This window comes from Vipera ursinii (genome assembly GCF_947247035.1).
Source record: "Vipera ursinii genome assembly, chromosome: 3".
NCBI classification, from domain to species: domain Eukaryota; kingdom Metazoa; phylum Chordata; class Lepidosauria; order Squamata; family Viperidae; genus Vipera; species Vipera ursinii.
Genome location: NC_139516.1, coordinates 120,689,260 through 120,705,801, shown reverse-complemented (window position 1 = coordinate 120,705,801; position 16,542 = coordinate 120,689,260). Strand labels below are relative to the sequence as shown.

At 42.0% G+C, this 16,542-nt stretch overlaps 1 protein-coding gene across 4 annotated transcripts in view; it reads right to left on the bottom strand.

The window, feature by feature from the left end:
- The window catches only part of KIAA0232, a 57,381-nt gene extending 41,123 nt beyond the window's left edge, over positions 1–16,258 (bottom strand). For all 4 annotated transcript variants that reach the window (XR_014492119.1, XM_083359660.1, XM_083359661.1 and 1 more), the window contains exon 1: positions 16,165–16,258. The gene's annotated coding sequence lies outside the window, so the exon portion shown is untranslated. The remainder of the gene's footprint in view (positions 1–16,164) is intronic.
- Positions 16,259–16,542: the final 284 nt, after the last annotated feature.

Sequence of the window (16,542 nt, the reverse complement as noted above, 5' to 3'; positions counted from 1 at the left end):
TGGTTTCCTATAAATGAACACATACAATAAAAGGCAAGCCTCACAGAAAGAATTAGGCATGCACCTGCTTAGAATGCTGAGAAGGTATAATTTTAAAAGACTTGAAGAGCTTCTTCCAAAATGTCCAGCACTTTTTTCTCTTTTCAATGTTTAGAAATACAAATCTATGTATGCATTCACCATTTTGGAACTCACTTAGTTTTCATGCACTATTTTTCCACCCCATGTTACATTAGCAGTAAGCAGTGAACATGCTTATATCTTACGACAGATGGAATCTGAATAGAATTTTAGTACAATGGCAGTGCCTTGTTACTCAAAGGAACTACAACTATAATGTGAGAAAGTAAAGAGAAAAAATGCCAATTTAGTCAAAATCTGCTGCTAAATTAATATAGTTTTAGAAACATTCATTTATATAAAAAAATGGAAAGTTAATGCACAGATAATTATGCAGCTATGATTCCCTAACAGAATATGTGGAACATTAACTATGTTATAGAATTGCATGCTCCACTGTGCTAGAAAATAATCTCATAATCCTAGCTATCAGAAACATAGTAACGGGAATACAGCTCATCCAGAAAGCACACTGAGGGTAGTTGCTAGTAAAAAAATTTCTAAGGCTCTGCAACATCAGATATGTAAAAGTTACAGTTTGGGGAATGGACCACTTTGGAAGAACTCTAGAATGTTCTTTATGTCCTTTACATTATGTCCAGCACATCAAAAACCTTTTCCAGGTTGGAAGGTTAGTATAAAACCACTGAGCCATCCTGGAATGGTGAGATTGGCATGGTCTGGAGGAGGAATTGAATGACTACAGTTTTTTTTTAAAAAAAAAACTTCCTATGCTTAACTTCTTAATAATTAACTTTTTAACGTCTGAATATGAGAGATAGTATGAGATAAAGTAAGAAAAAGTCCAGATTTCCACTTCTAAATGAATATTGAAATAAAAGATGGTGCAGATAACTAGTTATATTTTAGGATTTTCAAAACTGTCACATCAAAGAAGGTATCAGATGTATGAATTTACAAAAAGGCTATAAGCCCAGCCATCTATCCAGAAGAAACTGCTCTTGCAGGTCAATCTTGGTAGGTTCACTACTGATGACTTAGTGAGTAATGTCCTCAACATTAGGGAAGGGTAAGAGTAGGGCAGGGGCAGACAACCTCGGCTCTTTTATGACTCGTGGACTTCAACTCCCAGAATTCCTGAGCCAGCAGAATTCTGGGAGTTGAAGTCCACGAGTCATAAAAGAGCCAAGGTTGACTACCCCTGCACTAGGGAATGGTAATCAAGTTCATTATGCCGTTTGCCCTGAGCAATCATCTCTGGAGTTTGATAGCAACACTAACTATGGCAGTGATGGCGAACCTTTCAGAGACCGAGTGCCCAAACTACAACCCAAAACCCACTTATGTATCGTCGGGTGCTGGGTGGGTGTGGCCCATTGGGTGGGCGTGGCCCATTGGGTGGGCATGGCCCATTGGGTGGGCATGGCCCATTGGGTGGGTATGGCTAATTGGGTGGGCATGACCCATTCGGTGGGCGTGGCTGCGGTGGTAACGGCAGACTGGGCAGGAGTAAAAAGTTCAATCAATTCCAACTTTGCGAGATCTTTTTTTTTTTTCCGGCGAGAAGTTGAAATTGATTTATTGAAACTTTTTTTTTGCACATGGCGGCGGAGGCCTAAAGTGAAAAGGTTTTATAAAACCCTGCTGACTGGGGCAATGGCACGCGTGCCCACAGAGAGGGCTCTCCATGCCACTTGTGGCAAGCATGCCATAGGTTCGCCACCACGGAACTATGGCAACAGGCATGACATCTACTAAAAGGATTACACCAAAAGGGGTCACTCTATTGTGAGAGAACAAGGGGAATGGCCACTCAAACATTTTTACCTCCGGCAGATGGAGGGGCTGAGGTATCTGACTGTTATAGGTAATCCTCGATTTAGAACCATTTGTTCAGCGACCATGTGAAGTTACGATGGCACTGAATGAATGGTGGTTATAACTGCCCTCGGAGTCCTGGATGTTCATGAAATCGTGTTCTGGGGGCTTGGCAACTCATTTGCATTTACACATGACAGCCATTTGCAACCTTCCATGCTGACTTCTCCAGAAAATCAAAAGGGAAACCGGGAAGGGAAGATCACAAGTCACTGGGGTAATCTCCCGCACCTGTGTATCCCTTCAGCTGCTCTGTGATTACATGCAGCACCTCTTATACAATCCTGTGTACTCTCCCAACCTGCGCAGCACTTAAGACACACTTGCAACCTCCCTAACCTGAACATCTTGTGTACACCTGTGTACTTTCCTAGGCCCTACGTCTCTTTCACATGATCATGCATCCTTCCTGGCCTTCCCCCACATCTCTGCACATGCCCTTGTTTCCTCTCCCACCCAGCAATATCCACTTACTTGCCTACAGGCCTGGGACTTGCAATTTCCTGCTGGCTTCCCCATTGGCTTTGGTTGTGGAAAGCCAGCAGGAAGTTGTCTTGCCCAAAGCCTGCACAATTCAGTTAATGATGGCAATTGGAATTGTAGAATCGCCATCACTAAGTGATGTGTTTGTTCTTTATGACTGTATCACTTAGCAACTGAAAGTATGGTCCCAATTGCCATTATAAATTGAGGATGGCCTACATCACAGAGCATTTACAGATTATTTTCGAAATATTTCTCAGTTCCAGAATTGTATACATCTATTAATTCAAAAGAAAATTACTTTTTTCTGAAGCTTTATTAACTTAGGGCCAGGGGAAGTATTGTCAGAGAAAGGATAGTCAATCTTTTCCAACTCTTATGCTGCAATTCACAATTTTCTCATTCTGACATTATTTTTTTAAAAAAATCTATTAGCATCAATAAAAGCTATTTCTCTAAGCTTAGCTACTATAAATTTGTAGAGAGGAGATCTTCAGCACATGCCCATATGGGAGTGAAGTGCTAAATTTCTCCCCATGTGCTATCATCCTTCTTAGATACAAACCAACTTTCTCAGTACAGGTAATCCTAGAGATTTGACATGTCATTTAATGGATGCTCTAAATTACAACCGACCCCTCAAAAGTTACTTATGACCCCATTTCAAAATTACAACGGCTGCAGCGGGCTGCGATAATTCATCTGTATGAGCCACCACAGGGTTGCTGCAGCACCTCCCTACCTCACTCCCATCCCACCCCACCCCACCGGAAGCCTGCAGCATTTGGGCCTCCTCCTCACACACCATCACACCCACACCTACTTTCTGCAAGCTGTTAGGACTTCCTGTAATGGAAGGAGGGGAGGCCATATGTCTTGGGCTACTCTGCAGCGAGTCAAATATGACCATTTTGTCCCCATGCACAGATGGATGGGGACAAAACGGTGGCTACCAGACAGACTACTTCATTTTGCTGCCTTAAGAGAGATCTGCACTGTGCTGCAGGAAGCTTTTGCAGCACAATGTAGAGCTTGTTAAGGCAGCAAAACACAGCAGCTTGTCTTTGGGCCATGCAGCAGCAACCCAAATACGGCTGCCATTTTGTCCCCGCCCAGAAATCTACCTCTATTACCATAGTCTCAGATAATCTAAAACAACCTTCAATTTTAATGGTATATAGAACAATCCAAATCTTTCTTTTAAATAAATATAGCATATGCAAAGATTTATGCTAATACACAAAGCACCACTTAATTTTTATGTAGCAATTTTCAAGCAAAGAAAAACCCAGAAAATAGTCTGTATGATGAGGTGAAAGTTGGGGAAAGTAATGGTCAAATTGATATGGAACCTGAAGATGAAATAGAAAATTTTCAGAGGGTTTGAGTCAGTAACTGTCAGGCTCCAAAAAAACAAGACAGACAGGTTGACTAAGCAGATTCCTTTACTGTTCCTCACCTATAGACAGAAATCTTGCCAAACTAAAGCAGCTTATTTACACCACGACACATATACTCTGGGAACCATTAGGGAGGAGCTGTCCTGACCCTTTTTCTCCCACATGAACTATCTAAATTGAGCGGTCTCCTGCTATTCTGGAATGTAGTTCCTCCATCCTAGGAAGTTGAGCAACATTCCATCCCAGAAAGGAAGGAAGTTTGTTAGAAGTGGACAAACCACAAAGAAACACTCCTCGCAAGTTAACAACATGATTGGAAGCAGGAACTGAGAGGACCTGATGGAAAGGTGCATATTGGGAATTAATACAATGGGACTGCTAGTATATTTCTATTATTTTAATGTATGGTTAGCTGCCCAGATCACATTCGCAAAATTGATTAATCCATTTAATAAATAATAAAGTGATTTAATAAATAAAAATAAATCTAGCAATCTTCCCAGTACTGGTTTTACTCTTAATACGGGCTATAAGAGATTTTTCAGAGTGTGCTTCACTTGAATCTTCACTGAAGCAAAGTACCCTTTCAAAAATTGTCAAAATCGTCTTCGCTACTGCTTAGCACCTTCAAAGAAATTTCCATGCAACTACACCACCCACCTGCCCCTGGCAGCTCCTGCACAACGTCTCCCACCCAGGAGCCGCCCTCTTGGGCCTTGCTATGCTTGTGATGCAGCAGCCACCTGCATAACCTCCCTCATTCCGCTGCATCAGCCACTTACCCGCCTACCTGCTTCTGATTTGCCTGGGACTTGTGACTTCCTACTAGCTTTCCCATTGGTTTTCCTTGTTGGAAACAAGCAGGAAGCTACCACAACACTAATTATAAATTTCAGGACAAAGTGTAATCCATTCAAGAAATGTTTCCTTACAATGTTTTATTTTTTTCTATTTTGAAAATTGTTTTTCAGTATACACTTGAAAGAAAAGATACAGATAAGCAAATAGGGAACATAGAAAAAAAATGTAATATAGATAAATAAATCAGGGATTTGAAAGTGTCACAAAGGCTATAGTTTTCTAATATGTCATTAATTATTTGGACCCTTACCAATCGGGTTTCAGGCCCAGGTACAGCACGGAGACGGCATTGGTCGCTCTGGTGAATGATCTCTGGAGGGCTCGGGATAGGGGATATTCCTCTGTCCTAGTCCTATTAGACCTCTCGGCGGCTTTCGATACCATTAACCATGGTATCTTGCTGCGGCGTCTCAGGGGATTGGGAGTGGGAGGCACAGTTCTTCAGTGGTTCTCCTCCTATCTCCTGGGACGCTCGCAGTCGGTGTTGGCAGGGGGGCAGAGATCGGCCCCTAGGTCTCTCGTTTGTGGAGTTCCTCAGGGGTCAGTCCTCTCGCCTCTCCTGTTCAACATCTACATGAAACCGCTGGGTGAGATTATTCATGGTTTTGGAGTTGGGTATCATCAATACGCTGATGATACCCAACTTTTCATTTCGACCCCAAACCACCCCAGTGATGCCCTCGCTGTGATGTCCCGTTGCCTGGAGGCGGTTCGGGTCTGGATGGGGAGGAACAGACTTCAACTCAACCCTGACAAGACTGAGTGGCTGTACATTCCGGCATCCCGGGACATTCAAAATGTTCCATCGCTTTCTATGGGGGGGTGAGCTCTTACCCCCCGTGGATAGGGCTCGCAACTTGGGAGTCCTCCTAGATTCACGACTTACTCTGGAAGATCATATAGTGGCCGTGACTAGGGGGGCTTTCGCCCAGGTTCGCCTGGTGCGCCAGTTGCGGCCCTATGTGGACCGGGATGCCCTGTGTACGGTCACTCATGTGCTCGTGACCTCTCGCCTAGACTATTGTAATGCTCTCTACATGGGGCTTCCCTTGAAGACTACTCGGAGGCTCCAACTGGTACAGAATGCGGCCGCGAGAGTTGTCTTGGGAGTTTCCCGGTACTCCCATGTTACACCTTTGCTCCGCGAGCTGCATTGGTTACCAGTTGTCTTCCGGGTGAGGTTCAAGGTTTTGGTTATGATCTTTAAGTCCTTACATGGCAAGGGTCCGGGATACCTCGAGGACCACCTGCTGCCGGCGTCAACTCCCCTCCGCCCTGTGCGTGCCCACAGAGAGGGCCTCCTCAGGGTGCCTCCGGTCAGGGAATGTCGACTGGTGGCCCCCAGGGGGAGGGCCTTCTCTGTGGGTGCTCCGGCATTATGGAACCAACTGCCGGTTGAGCTCCGGATGGCATTGGACCTTCAATCCTTCCGTCGCGGGTTGAAGACCCACTTATTTGAATTAGCTGGTCTGGCCTGATGGGGGAATATGGGTTTTTTAATTGGTTTTATTATTCTATCATTGTTGTATTTTAATTGGGCATTGGTTTAATTTTCTTTTAATTTTTGTATTGCTATTTATATATGCCCTGTGAACCGCCCTGAGTCCCTTGGGAGAAGGGCGGTATAGAAATCAAATAAAATATAAATATATATATAAATATAATTAATTGTAAATAGTTAAACATATTGTATATATTATATCAAGGGACGTGGTGGCTCAGTGGGTTAGGATGCTGAGCTTGTCAATCAGAAGATCGGCAGTTTGGCAGGTCAAATCCCAAGTGCCGCATAGCAGAGTGAGCGACTGTTACTTGTCCCAGCTTCTGCCAACCTAGGACCACTACGGTGGGAAGGTAACAGTGTTCCGTGCACCTTTGGCATTTAGTCATGCCGGCCACATGACCACGGAGACGTCCTCGGACAAACGCTGGCTTTTTGGCTTTGAAACGGAGATCAGCACCTAGAGTTGGAAACGACTAGCACGCATGCGTGGGGGAACCTTTACCTTTCTTTTTATATATTATATCAGTTTAAAAAAGGGTTGGGCAATAAATTTAACCAACAAATGTTCCAAGTTATGTACTACAAGATTCAATCGAATAGTTTTGTTTCTCCATTTTTTTCATACTATGCTACATATTTGAAGATTCTGAAACCAATAAGGCAGGGGTGTCAAACTCAATTTCATTGAGGGCCGCATCAGCATTGCAGTTGCCCTCAGGGGGCCGGGTGGGTATGGCCAGGGTGGGTGTGGCCTACTGGGTGGGCATGGCTAGAGTGCGTATGGCCTACTGGGTGTGTGTGGCCAGCTCTACATCGTTCGCATCAAGGGTGCCTATGGGGGCCTGGGCAGGAGTGGGACAGATCTGTGGGTCTCTGGCAGAAGGAGGGTCTCTGGGCCAGGGCCAAGGCAGTGGGGGCCGTTCCCTCCCTGTTTCCAGGATGGCTTCACGGGCCGCATGAAACCACTTTGCGGGCCGGATCTGGCCCCCGGGCCTTGTGTTTGACATGTCTGCAATAAGGTAAGCTAAACCATTATGAAGTAGTTTCAAAGGATTTTATCTTCACTGTATTAATAAATAAACCTTGCAATATTGTTAGAGCTGCACTGGAGAAATTTCTTGGTAGTTACTACTTTATAAAATAAACATGTAATAACAATATAAGGGGAAGAGATCTATACTGATTTTTTCTGTATTTGTCCCGATATTCAATAGTTTAATATTGCATAATCTCTTATTGAAATATTATGCAGAATGCGAGACCTGGCCTTTCCACAAATACAACCAAATCATAAAGAGATATAATCCATTTTGAATTTTATTTTAAGTAGCTAGCGTGATAACACAATTTAAAGTTTGGAAGTGCTAATCCACCTTGGTCGTTCAAGCCTTGTAGAAATCTTGAATTTAATCCTTAGACTTTTACTGGACCACATATTTTTCATTAATCGCTTATATCACTTACTATTTTGTTAACAATGTGCATTTAGAAACATTTGAAAAATATAATGAATATTGATAAAATTCTCATTTTAGCAGTTGCAATTCTATCCAGTCAAAGAAATGGCTAGGTAGCACAATTTAGTTAAGCAAACGAAAGCTGGCCAGCTTGAAGGAAGGTAGCCAGAATGAATTTTATGGCCAAAAAAAGGCAAACTGAACTCCAAAGATTCTGCCAACACAGTAGGAACTGGTAAGCTAGTTAAATAATTGAAGCAAACTGAATCAAAGTCTACAGGCTCTCTTGATGCTGATTTATTTAAAAGGTCTGCTAATACACTGCAGACTAATTTAAAGCTGTTTTATTAGCCTTTCTTTAGGCAAAAGAGCACTGCAAAAAGCCTCACGCACATACACTTTAGCTGCACTTGCACCATAAATCAGCTTTTTCAATATTCCCCAAACAGTACTGTATTGTGCTATTCTTTCAGTTTATAATAGCTTTCCATTTTTTAAAACCCAGTATCAAAAATGAAAGTCCTAGCTTAGAAGCAAAGATTTTTAGACACCAAATCTAATAAAACTAAGTTAAATTGCACTAATTTTTCTCACAAAAGAGTACACCAGCCCAAGACAGTTAACTTTCCAGCTGACCCTATTCATGTATCTTACCAAGTTTAATGATTTTTTGTTCACTAAGCATTTACAGGACTTTAGCTTAACTACAGCCAAGGGAAAGATTAATGTATAGTGAAGCTTCTTCTTAACAGATTAATTGGGGGCAAAGAGATATATACTTTTATACTTGATATCCATTAAGTATAAAAAGATGTCACCATGATGATTTACGTGCTGTGATATCATTTTCGTGGTGATATCATTGTACATTGTACAAATGTCATGGAAATTTAATCTCTTGCCTTGTATTGTGCTCTGGTGAGTTTCAGCGTTCTCTAATGTTTTAAGTGATCACTGAACTATATTACTCTTTAGTAACACACTGTAATATACAATGACATTTTTTATGATTAGAACTAAACAGAGGCAACTGGCAGGTAATTTTTTAATCATCTCAGTGCTGTCTTCCTATTCCATATATCCTCAAAATCTCTAGATGAAAGGAAATTTTCAGAATAATTTAAAGGATGCAGATAACAAGGAGGAAAAAAACATTCCGCGTTAACAGTCCTCTATTACTACAAAATGGAACTTAAGACATTTAAAAATGCTTTCAAGTAACATATTTCTCTAATACATGCTATAATAATGCAAGAGTTTTAGATACAATAACATACAGTAAAAATGAATATACAGTAACAGAACAATAAAAAATATAGTTTTGTAAAATAAATTAGCCATTATATATATATCATACTACGGTATGCTATTTTAATTATTTCTTTAATTTTGTATGATATTGCCAAGCTCTATATTTGTAAACAACCAACCTCTTAACAGTTATTTATCAGATAGTCTGTTGAAATATGTTTCAATGTATTGGATAATGGTTGTACTTTACAACAATATTTTAAAATTAAATAGAAGGTTACTTTTTAAAAGAAAATTTCAGAAGGGCATGAATAAGACTGATATCCAATTAACAAAATCTGGGATATTTTTATTTTATTTTTATTTTTATTCCATTTATATCCCACCCTTCTCCGAAGACTCAGGGCGGCTTACAAGTTTTAGCAGTAGCCTTCATTCTATGTATATGCCTGCTTATTAGGGCTTTCACACACCCCACAAGCGGCATTATTACAAAGTCAGCTTAATTGCCCCCAACAATCTGGGTCCTCATTTTACCTACCTCGGAAGGATGGAAGGCTGAGTCAACCTTGAGCCTGGTGGGATGCGAACCTGCAATAATTGCAGGCAGCTGGTGTTACTTAAGGAGGCATTAGCCCACTGCTCCACCAAGATATAAAATCCATAAAGCAATAACCAATCTATTAACATTGCTATTGACAAACAACTAGATTAGATTTTCATAATTTAAAAGGCTGTGGGAAAGCTCCAATTAATTAGTTTCCAAATTGCTATTGGACATGGCAGTGCTTGAATCTCCAGAGGAAGACAATTTCATAGTAATGAAACATCAAGGACTTGCTTCCACTCATATGAAAAACACATTGGCATTGCAACGTGGAATAAAGTAAAATTATTTTTTATGATTTTATAACCATACTTCTATTGGTGCAGACTAAGGTTGCAACTGTACATTTTCACAATTCCATCGTTCTGTTGACTCATGAACTCTGCACTCAACTATTACTGCAAGATCTTTTTCTCACACTTTTATCAAAGTATCCTCCATTTTAAATCTCATTTGATTTCTTCCAAAGCAAAGTATCTGTTCATTTTCATTTTAAATCAATCAAGATTGTCTTTCAATTACAGGTAATTCTTTGCTTACAACCATTTCTTTAGTGCAGAGGACCCCAACCTTTTGGGCACCAGGGACCAGTTACACAGAGAGGTTTTTCTGTGGACTAGAGGAGGCGTGGTTTTGTGTGCTGCCGGCATCCTGTGGATTGGGCTTTTTTTTGTTGCCTGGTTGCTGGCATGCCACGGCCCGGTACTGGTCCACACAGCCCGGGGGTTGGGGACCCCTGATTTAGTGAATGTTTGAAGTTTACAGTGGCACTGAAAAAAGTGACTTATGATCGTTTTTCACTTATGATTGTTGCAACATCCCCATGGTCATGTGATCAAAATTCAGATGTTTGGCAACTGGCATATATTCATGATGGTTGCAGTATCTGGGGTCATGTGATCAGATAATGGGGATGCCAGATTAACAACCAAGCTACTAACTTAACAGTTGCAGTGATTTACTTAACTGTGGCAAGTTAGGTTGTAAAATGGGGCAAAACCCACTTAACAATGGTCTTGCTTAGCAATGGAAATGTTGTTATGATCACAACTGTGATAATAAGTTGAGGACTACCTATATGTATTCTATCTAGCATTATTAGATAGAATTTTGTGTCATAGCAGACACCCCTTAAAGTCATATATAGAATGGGAGGACTAGCACTAACCCTTGTGGCATCCATACAGTAAAATATTATTATGCTAAGTAGAATTAGTATGTTAATTAGAATATCCTGTAGTCCTTTATGAAATATTTTGCTGGAATCAAGACACATTATGCCTACAACATTCCTGAAATCTATTAAGTTACCTGATCCAATAATTATATTGTCAACCTGGTAAGACTTGCTTCTGTCAAATACATGTTAAGTTATTCTAAACACCCTCATTTTCATTCTGCTCACTTTATTATCTGTTCTAGACTCTACCATGGTATGAAGGTCAGACTGTCTATCTCCCTGTGTCCCCCCATCACTACAATTTAATACCTCTCCGAAAAATCTAAAAAAAATTGTTTCTGAACTATCATCCATATCTCCTTGGATAGTTGTAAAAATACTGTTTATTTGTTCCTTCATTTACCGTACTTCAATCTACATGCCCCAGGTTTTATCTGAAGTCTTTTTTTCAAGGTTTTCGTCTCCAGCCACCACAGGATTAATTTTAAGGTTTTTCTAAACAACCTCAACATTCTTAAGACAAATGTATTTTTCCCTTACAAAGTACACCTTATTTCTTGCCAATAGGTCTTTCAATACTTTGTCCCAAAACTAAATATCCATGACACAGTTTGCGGAACTCTAACATTCACTTACAATATTCTTCTTTCATGGGCCAGGAATACAAGGAGAACACTAAGTGACTTTTCAGAATTTTTCAACTTCCTTCCTCTAAGACTATTATGACATGGCTACAACTTTTTTTTCCTGTTATCATTCTAAATAATTATTTTCTCCCTTTGTCTTTTTTTTTACAGACAGTAACTTCCTTTGTTGCAGCATATCAACTAGCTAGAGATGATCTGGAAAATCTTCGTTCTTGGTTATGAGCTGGATATTTGCTATCCTGATTACTTCTTCCATCACCAGAATAAGTTTGCATTAGCTGAAAATATTTCAAGAGTGCAAACATATTCAAATTATATCAGGACCTGTCCATTCTTTCATCAGGCACTATTAGGAGAAAAGTGTTTATATCCTTTTTTCAATTTCAGGCTCCCATGTTAGCAAGGGATTACACTATAGGTAGTCCTCATTTAGCAATTACAATTGGGATCAGCAACACAGTTATTAAGCAAAGAGTTTATGAGAGGAAAATTCATATGACCATGACCATGCTTACAATTTTACTTCAGCTTTTCTTTATTTTAAAGTGTCAGATAAATCCCAAACAGCCAGGAGGATTTCTGGAATTCAGTTCAGAACAAAGCCAGGTAAAAGGGGAAATCTTATAACTCTTTTTCACCCTCTCCCCCATCATTTAAAATATTCCCCTTGATGCTGGCATAATTGGCAAGAAGAGAATTGAGGTTTGTATTTACATTCGTTGGGGAGGAAAGGATTATGAGTGTGTAAGCAGGCACGCAATAAAGAATATATGTATCAAAAGGAGCCTGCTGATGCTTTTGAACCAGGCTTAGGAGAAAAGAAAAACCTTTACAGGTAGTCCTTGACTTACAACCAATCATTTAAGTGCCATTCAAAATTATGATGGACTTTTAAAAAGCTACTTACAATCTGTCCTCAAAGTTGTGACTTTACCCTCCCTCCCATCAAATTAATTTGGGCACTTTGGCAGTTGCCCACATTTATGACCAGTTGCAGCATTCCAATTACATGACTGTGATTTGCAAAAACATTTTGCTATTTTCTGCCAGAAAATGGGGGGGAACTTACTATATATGCTAGATTTGCTTAACAACCACATGGTTTGCTTAATGAGTGTGACTTGCTTTAGAGCCATTGTAAAAACAATTGTAAAATTGAGGCTGTCACATGCCTTGACTTTACAGCTGTAATAACTTACATCCAAAATTCCAGACTTCATTGTGGTCGTAAGCTGAGGACTTCTTGTAGTGTGAAACTGATTAGAGTTTGTCAATTTCAAGTAGCAACTACAAGAGTACTAATTAACTAGTTAAGATCACAGGTCTCAACTTGTTAACTTGCTCTTAATATTTTTAGGGAAGGACTCCACTACACCGGACAGAAAAGCAATTCTGGAAGAGAGCTTGCTTAAACAATCTCTACATTCTGCAAGGGGGAGGGGGAGGGGGAGGGAAAAAAAATCAAGGCACAGGACAACATGTACTATCTGATTATAATGACAAAAGTGTGACAGAGAGAAGAAGAGAAACATATTGTGAAGGACGTAAATGCAGGCAGTGGTTGCAAAGTTACTTTTCATCACCATCATAACTGCAAATGATCACTGCCAAAGGAAGTCACTAAGCAAGAACTATTTGTACTGACATAGTGGAGAAAAATGTTAGTCTCCCTATTAGATGACATACCATGGAAATATTCACAAATGTTAAAGATTTATCTCACCCTAGCCCTTCCCCGCATAAACTACCAATCACTGCTAACAAGCAATTGCTCAGTTCACATATTATGCTATAACATAAATCACATAGTGATCAGGTTTACACAGTACATAGCCTACAATATATTAAAACAGATTAGAAATAAGAAACTATGTTATACTTTTCCCATTATTTTTGAGTATTTGTAGTTTTAAAAATTATCACATTCTTCTAACTAATATGTAAGCATTTCTTTTTACACTGAATTACTTGAGATGGTAGAATAACCAAATATTGTACCCTTATTTTGTACAACTGAAGGCAGCAGTCAGCCTCCTATAACAACAAACTGCAAGATGTGTTGGGCTGAGTCACCCAGCCACCTTTATGCGTGTAAGGGAGGACTACAACTCATAACGCGTAGTTCACAGGTCTGCAACCCGCGGCTCCAGAGCCACATGCGGCTCTTTCAACCATCTCCTGCGGCTCCCAGTCCTCTGCCATGCGCAGTCCAAAAAAAAGTGGGATTAAAAAAGTTCAACCAATCAATTCAAATATGCAGGGTAGGTGCATATCTCGCCTTGGCTCCACTCTTCAAACCCTGTTCTGCGCATGCACGCATGTACGCGCATGTGCACACATTTTTTGCGGCTCCCAGTTTTTCCTTTTGTGAGGGAACCGGTTCCGAGTGGCTCTTTCACTGTTTCAGGTTGCTGATCCCTGGCCTAGTTTCTAATTCAGCACCTTAACTACCACACCAAACTGGCTCTGTAACTAAATTGTTATACAATATAACTGGTGTCATTATGAAAATCCTCTGCCTTCATCTGTCTTACCACTATTTACAACATTGTGTGTACAATACTGGAGGGTGGGAGGGGACTTACAAAAGCAATGCTACCAAACAGAAGGAACATGAACAGTGATTACTATGGGAGATGCCCTCTGGCATAGCAAAAATAAGAACTGGGTAAGTGAATAATGTTGAACCTGTTAACTTTGACTCTAATGAAAATTAGGCATTAAAATATTGGCAGCATTATTAAAGATGTAGAGAATCAATGGTGAACACTCATTGAAAGACACTTGTAAGAAATACTTTTCCATGACAAAAAAGCAGAACCTGAAGTGCAACTGCAAATCCATTGTGTGTGTGAGAGAGAGATCAAATTGTACACTTGAATACAAGTCACAGATCTGATTTTCTGATGAGCGTTCATCATATATTCAGAGAATGTTTATTTCTTGAAAATGAAGGGAAATACTGTAGTTCCAGGGACTAGGTCTACATGAAATCAGTTAGCTGTTGTATAGTCAGAGAAACTGTGCTTTATTAAATAATCTTCAGGATTGAAAACTACCAATATACAACTTGAGAATAAATTACACAAGCTAATTAAGATTGCAACATATGTATGTCCTGGTTCAATGGGGGGAGGGGGGAAGAGAGAATGAAGATACTGTTTTACCGACTGATGTACACAATCCACACAAGTATTTCTTAATTGGATGAGTAATTCATTTTAAATAGTTGAAACTCCTCCTTTGAATATTTAAAATAGTCTGATTTCAAGCCACGTACTAAACTTGATCTATTAGGAATTTATAGTTTATAGTTTCATCATCTTAATACTTGTAATACCTTTCAAGTACAGGTACATCAATAATATGATCATTTCAATTGCAATTTAGCAGGTAATTCATCAAAATGCTGATATGCCACAGATGAATAGGCAACTGTGAGCAGGAAAGCTAGCAGTATGTTCCTTAGGCTGGATTCAGATATTCAGCAATGTCTTTATGTAAAAACCAGTGCTATCAACAATTGCTTAAGCCACAGTCTTAATTGGTAGCATTCAAGGCTTCCTCATACTCCTGTAGTGATCTAGCAACTATGTAAGAGTGGTTTGTCATTACTATCTTTGGGGATTTATTTTTTACTTCCCAGCTTAGACCCTACACTTTAAATTTCCTAATGGTCTCCCATCCAAATAGTAACCAGTCTAACACAGCTGAAGTTTTTCAAGATCAACCAAGGTCACCCTATCTATTACTGGCAGTACATACCTGGAACAAAAAAAAAACAGTTTAAGAGCATTTGGTTCCTACATTCATCTGACACTATTTATACCTCAATTATAGGCCTAAACCAGAGGTCTTCAAACTCGGCCCTTTTATGACTCGTGGACTTCAACTCCCAGAATTCCTCAGCCAGCACGCCTGGCTGAGGAATTCTGGGAGTTGAAGTCCACGAGTCATAAAAGGGCCGAGTTTGAAGACCCCTGGCCTAAACAGTCTTGAACACACTTAGCACGAAAACAGTTAACAAATGCAGCAAATACCCAAGCCAACAAAACCGAAACGCTACTTATTGAGCCTCACGGTGCAACCAGACTATTCAGGCCAACCCCATCGGGAGGTCCAAGGCAGCCAAACCTACAGCAAGCCACTATAGTAGCAAGGTGCGAGCCTGCAAGCGAGCCAAGAAAGATGCCCACTCCAAAGCAGCGCTTCTCACAGCAAAAAGACTCGGGATCTTCTTCTAACACCCTCTCGCAAAGTTCGGCACCGCAAGTGCCGAACCCATCCAAGGACGAAGAAACGGATCTGAACAAAACCACAGGGAGGGAGGGAGGGGGGAATGGTTAAGAAACACGGCCGTTATTGTGAGGCGCGAAGCAGTGGCGACAACCGCCCGCCTTCAGAACCGATCTGGCCAAAAGCCGCCGGCCGACCGATCTTTCCCGAAGGCCGTAAGGTAGCCTTCCCCATCCCGGTCGGCGCGACCTACTCCCTGGGGCGGCAGGCCGCGGCGCGGCGTTTTACCGCCTCTCCTGCAGGCGGCGGCTGACAGGCCGAGGGAACGCGAGCATTCTTTCCCGGAGGGGGCGCCCCGCTGCCCCCTGCGCCGAGCCAGCCGTGCCTCCGGCTCACTCGGCGGCCAGGGCGGCCAGGCCAAGCCAGGCTAGGCCCGCCTCTCCAGTCCGTTCTCGCCTTACAGCGCCACAGGCCTCAGCAGGCCGGACGGGCGGCGGGGGGGGGGGGGAGGCAGCGGAGGGCTGCGGTGCGGCGCTGTCCGAGAGAGACGGCAGCGGCCTCCTTCAAGGTCGCCCTTACCTGCCGGGGCCTCTGGCGACCCGTCCCGAGTCAGGCGGCGGGACCAAGCCGGAATTCGCCCGAAGAGGCGTTACGTAAACCGGCACCGGCCCCGCCGAGGGGAGGAACGAAAAGGCGGGGCGCCCTCGCTGGCCACTGCGCAAGCCGTTTGCCGTCTCCCGCCGCCCCCCCTCCCTCCCCTGGCTCCGCCCCGCTCCTTCCGCCCGGCGTCCGCGCGCACGCGCGCGAGCGGGGCGGGGGGGGGGCTGTGTGTGCTGTGGCGCCTCTCTCGTCGGAGCCTGGCACGGAAGGGCGGGGCGGGGCGGGGCGTGGGGGAGGGGCTTCTTTTGCAAGCCGGTGGACGGCAGCCGGGCTTTGAACCTTGCGGCGGAGGGTCGC